The sequence below is a fragment of the Gobio gobio genome, assembly GCF_949357685.1.
Source record: "Gobio gobio genome assembly, chromosome: 24".
Taxonomy (NCBI): domain Eukaryota; kingdom Metazoa; phylum Chordata; class Actinopteri; order Cypriniformes; family Gobionidae; genus Gobio; species Gobio gobio.
In genome coordinates, this window is record NC_137120.1 from 43211087 (window position 1) to 43217110 (window position 6024).

The 6024-nt window shown below is 45.9% G+C and overlaps 1 protein-coding gene across 1 annotated transcript in view; it reads left to right on the forward strand.

Moving 5' to 3' along the window:
• cacna2d2b (calcium channel, voltage-dependent, alpha 2/delta subunit 2b) overlaps positions 1-340 on the forward strand; it is a 64433-nt gene extending 64093 nt beyond the window's left edge. The window contains exon 38 of the mRNA XM_079807457.1: positions 1-340. This exon is cut by the window's left edge and continues 1975 nt beyond it. The gene's annotated coding sequence lies outside the window, so the exon portion shown is untranslated.
• The last annotated feature ends 5684 nt before the right edge of the window (positions 341-6024 follow it).

Consider the following 6024-nt stretch of genomic DNA (forward strand, 5'->3'; position numbering starts at 1 on the left):
CGGCTTAATGTTTGTATGTGTTCTAACAGAATTATTTAAAGCCAATACGAGTATTTATACTATTGTCTTCATGTAAAACTCTGTTACATTGAATTTAATGATGTGAATAGGAATGTTTTAATAATTTTTGTTTGTTTTTTATTTCGTTGTTCTGCAGATGTTTGTTAACTCTGTGAAAGGGTTTTTCCTCCCTTTCTGCGGTCTTCCATATCACTTCATTTTTGTACAGATGGCACAGATCTATCAAGAAAGGCTAACTTTGTATCATATTGTGTCATTCACTTCTGGGAGATGTTTATAAGAGAATTGGTGAGATAAAGACATTCATATTTTTCACGTCAACTTGGTATGGATTTTTTTTTCCAGAAATATGTATTTGATAATGAAAGAGAACAGCAGGTTTTATTATTGAATGATGACTTCCTGTGGAGATTTAGGCTTGAGGCTTTACTCAGCTGCTTCCTTAGCCAGTGAAGAAAAAGTTATTAATAGTTATAAATAAATGTGACCTGTGCTGGCTAAATGATTCAGAATGCGCATGGGATAATTTCGAGCTACAGGCAAAACTAGTGAAAAATATCGATTTTGAGGTTTTCACAAAAATGAGTTCATTAAGCTTTCTGAGAGGAGTACCTTTCCTCTGTCCGTGAAAACCATTTTTTTCCTTTATGAAATTGTTTAAAGGTCCCATTCCGCATGATCCCATTGTTCAAACTTTAGTTAGTGTGTAATGTTGCTGTTAGAGCATAAATAATACCTGTAAAATTATAAAGCTCAAAGTTCAATGCCAAGCGAGATATTTTATTTAACAGAAGTTCCCTTTCAAAGCCTACAGCGAACGGCTGGCTTGGACTACATCCTGGTACTTCCTTCTTTAATTACGTCAGTAGAGCAGTATAACAGACTAACCTCCGCCCACAAAGAAACGCGAAAAAGGGGGCGCGGTCTTGTTGCTGTCCCACGTGGAGAAGCGGACGGTCGCGTGGAGAAAAGGAACTGTTGCGTTGAGTGTGTTTATCGCCATGTCGTCGAGACGCTGTTATTTTCATCCAGGAGTCAAATCACCTTTGTTTGGCTTTCCCAGGGACGCTGTAGAGATTATTGAACGCATACATCTCTCCGTTAAGAGGCGTGACCTTTCCAACGTGCTGTCGAATCATAACACAGGAACTGCTGACACGTGCGCTAAGCTGCGGTCGAATTACAACACGGTAAGCGCTTGCACAATCAGAACTCGTTACGTATTTCTGAAGGAGGGACTTCATAGAACAAGGAAATCACCAGCCGTTTTTAGGACAGTGGAAACAGCGGTACACAGATAAGTACATTGTGTGAAAAATACTGTGTTTTTTTACACGCGAAACATGAACACATGTTATATTGCACACTGTAAACACAATCAAAGCTTCAAAAAAACACGAAGAACGGGACCTTTAATGCAGCATTCTATGTGCACATAGGTGTGTTCGGGCTGTTTTAAATGTTTTTAAAAAATTATTAAAATATCATAGAGTTGTTTGTGGTGAAATAAATTAAACGCGATATGCGGTGACGTCACATTCATGTTGCATTGTGGTATATGAAGCTGTCTGAAGTGTACAAGTGCTGTTCCTCTTCACTTTCAGACACGCATTTGCGAACTTCCCCAAGCACTTCTCCTCTGGGGAATCCCTGCCGCCATTTTGAAGAGCGGTCCACATTTATATGGACAGACCCTCGCTCCCTCGATTTTGACTGAGGGAGTGAGTCTCATATGTACACTTGAGACAGCTTCATATACCACAATGCAGCACGATTGGGACGTCACCGCATTACCGACCCAATGTTAAAATGAACGTGCAAAGACTAAATCAAACGCCCTTTACACAAATAAAGGTGAAACAACCATGATGGACGATTTTAAAGTTGGAGGAGAATATGAGATGGAGTTTTTCTGCACTGGGTCGCTACTTCCACCTACGTCATGTGACCTTACTGAGGTGATGATGTCATATGCTGTGAAGAAGAACAACACCGAAGTCGAGCATTAAGGCCTGTACACACCGGGACGAATATCGCGCACGCTTATCGCCAGCGTTTTTCGTGCCGTTTTTCGGCGCGTCTTGAGTGTTCACACCCAAGCGATTTCCACTGGCGCTGCGCCGAGTGAATGTGCACATTCAGTAGATGCGCTCCCGGTACACAAGATGGTGCTGCGGCACTTTAAGCCTCTGACACTCGCTTGTCACACAGAAGGAGAAGAGAGACATTATTTACGTGCTTGCCAAAACCATAGACATATTATGGGTTAGGGTTAGGGTTAGGGTTAGGGTTAGGGTTAGGGTTAGGTAATAGGCACTTTTGCGAACTTGAGCCCCCCTGAGTTGAGCCCCCCCCAGTAACTCCGCCCCCTTTGGTCCTAGGGGGGGGAGACTTCGCCTGTATACTAATTTGGCCACGCCCAGTCGATTGGGCGTGGTCCCATCCCTCTAGCTCCTCCCCTTTTTGAGTTATGGAGTTGAGCCCCCCCCTCTAACTCCGCCCCCTTTGGTCTTACAGGGCGGAGACTTCGCCTGTATACGAATTTTGTCACGCCCAGTCGATTGGGCGTGGTCCCATCCCTCTAGCCCCTCCCCCTTTTGAGTTAGGGTTAGGGGAAATCGATCCAAGATCCGATCCCCGAAGGAATCGGAAATGGTTATGCACTCTCCACCCAACCGCTGACCACTAAAGACGGCTACTGGACGAGACCAGATATATATCATTATTAAAAAATAAAATAGAGGGCTAAAATTGCCAGGGTTCAAATCAAGAGGGCTATATTAACAAGGGTTTAATTTTATAAAAAAACGAAGGTTAGGTTTTAGGCAGATGTGGTGAGGGGCATATAACTCCCGTCTATTTGGACATATATAACTCCCGTCTATTTGGACATAAGGAGACACTCGACGTCACAGGGGACGGAGAAAAAATTATGCGGCTCTTCAACATCACTCACACCAATGATGGAGGCCATTTTGACCAACTCGACGCCTATTTGGGCATGAAGAGAAAATTTTCCAAGGCTCTGCTACATCACCCACCTTTCAAATGATGGCAGCTGTACTCATTTTTACGGCCCCGTGTCATCCAGGCACACTCTCGCGACGCGTTTCGAACTTTCCAAAGGTTCTCATCAGGCGAATTGGGATGACAACTGTCTCTGTTCCCTCTCCAACTCCGTATGGTAGAGGGCGGGGTGCCCCTCCCACTGCTAAATACCTTTCAACACTGTATGGTGCTTCATAAATCGTTTTTTCAACCTCAATACATTTATTTTTAAATACCTATCAACACTGTATGGTGCTTCATAAATCGTTTTTTCACTATCAACACATTTGTTTTTAATTTTAAAATTTAATAACCATATATAAACAAAGCCCCATCCATCACCATCTGAAGCTCAGAGTTGGAGGACCTGGCGTGTTAGGGGAAATCGATCCAAGATCCGATCCCCGAAGGAATCAGAAATGGTTATGCACTCTCCACCCAACCGCTGACCACTAAAGACGGCTACTGGACGAGACCAGATATATATCATTATTAAAAAATAAAATAGAGGGCTAAAATTGCCAGGGTTCAAATCAAGAGGGCTATATTAGCAAGGGTTTAATTTTATAAAAAAACGAAGGTTAGGTTTTAGGCAGATGTGGTGAGGGGCATATAACTCCCGTCTATTTGGACATATATAACTCCCGTCTATTTGGACATAAGGAGACACTCGACGTCACAGGGGACGGAGAAAAAATTATGCGGCTCTTCAACATCACTCACACCAATGATGGAGGCCATTTTGACCAACTCGACGCCTATTTGGGCATGAAGAGAAAATTTTCCAAGGCTCTGCTACATCACCCACCTTTCAAATGATGGCAGCTGTACTCATTTAGGGTTAGGGTTAGGGTTAGGGTTAGGGTTAGGGTTAGGGTTAGGGTTAGGGTTAGGGTTAGGTAATAGGCACTTTTGCGAAGTTGAGCCCCCCTGAGTTGAGCCCCCCCCAGTAACTCCGCCCCCTTTGGTCCTAGGGGGAGGAAACTTCGCCTGTATACTAATTAGGCCACGCCCAGTCGATTGGGCGTGGTCCCATCCCTCTAGCTCCTCCCCTTTTTGAGTTATGGAGTTGAGCCCCCAGTTGAGCCCCCCCCTCTAACTCCGCCCCCTTTGGTCTTACAGGGCGGAGACTTCGCCTGTATACTAATTTGGCCACGCCCAGTCGATTGGGCGTGGTCCCATCCCTCTAGCTCCTCCCCTTTTTGAGTTATGGAGTTGAGCCCCCAGTTGAGCCCCCCCCTCTAACTCCGCCCCCTTTGGTCTTACAGGGCGGAGACTTCGCCTGTATACTAATTTGGCCACGCCCAGTCGATTGGGCGTGGTCCCATCCCTCTAGCTCCTCCCCTTTTTGAGTTATGGAGTTGAGCCCCCAGTTGAGCCCCCCCCTCTAACTCCGCCCCCTTTGGTCTTACAGGGCGGAGACTTCGCCTGTATACTAATTTGGTCACGCCCAGTCGATTGGGCGTGGTCCCATCCCTCTAGCCCCTCCCATTTTTGAGTTATGGAGTTGAGCCCCCAGTTGAGCCCCCCCCTCTAACTCCGCCCCCTTTGGTCCTATGGGGCGGATACTTTGCATGTATACTAATTTGGCCACGCCCAGTCGATTGGGCGTGGTCCCATCCCTCTATCTCCTCCCTTTCTTGAGTTATGGAGTTGAGCCCCACATATATATATATAGGACGTGGGTGGACCTTAGGTGGGTGGGACTTGTGTTTGAATTGGGTGGGACTTAGGTGGGTGGGACTTGTGTTTGACTTGGGTGGGACTTAGGTGGGTGGGACTTGTGTTTGACTTGGGTGGGACTTGTGTTTGACTTGGGTGGGACTTAGGTGGGTGGGACTTGTGTTTGACTTGGGTGGGACTTAGGTGGGTGGGACTTGTGTTTGACTTGGGTGGGACTTGTGTTTGACTTGGGTGGGACTTAGGTGGGTGGGACTTGTGTTTGACTTGGGTGGGACTTAGGTGGGTGGGACTTGTGTTTGACTTGGGTGGGACTTGTGTTTGACTTGGGTGGGACTTAGGTGGGTGGGACTTGTGTTTGACTTGGGTGGGACTTAGGTAGGTGGGACTTGTGTTTGACTTGGGTGGGACTTGTGTTTGACTTGGGTGGGACTTAGGTGGGTGGGACTTGTGTTTGACTTGGGTGGGACTTAGGTGGGTGGGACTTGTGTTTGACTTGGGTGGGACTTAGGTAGGTGGGACTTGTGTTTGACTTGGGTGGGTTAGGGTTAGGGGAATGAGAAAATCCAAAATTTTTAGGGTTAGGGTTAGGGTTAGGGTTAGGTTAGGGGAAATTACAACATCTCCCCCCAAGCCAGCACTCGTCTGGAAAGGTTTGTAGTAGGGAGAATGAGGAGGGGCACGGGCCGACGCATGTCAGACTATACTATGTCGCCTGTGATTGGCTCCCGTCTAGGAGCAATGCCTTTTTTGGCTTATGGGCCAGGTGGGTAGCTTGTTATTTTTTTCATTAGTTTATGAAACTTCTGTTGTTTTGCCTTTTATTTATTATAATGTCAGGTTGGATTATTCTGATGGGTAAGTTTAAGTGTGGTAGTGGGGTCGTGGCTAACCTTTACTGTTGAAAATTATTGTTCTTATTTCTTTTTTTGGTTTTTAGGAATTGCGAAGTTTCCGGTCTGAACTTGCTCTGGACCAGCGAACCAAGCCGAAGCCTGATAATCCTGATCCAGCATCGCAACTCCCCCAGAGGTGAAGTATTTTGGTCTATGGTGAAGGTCAACTCGTGAGAGAAATCAATTTGAGAAATCCTATTTTGAAAGGACGAATCAGAAAATGTGCGACCTGTCTGGGACTCACATTTTCCAACGAACCTGTCTGGGTTCGATTCGTCTCCCCATCCCGTCTCTCTGCCAAACCCGAGGGCCAAGAGAGAGACCGGAGGGGATGAGGATCCTCAAACTGATTTGTGGGTCTTTTTTTTATATTGTAATC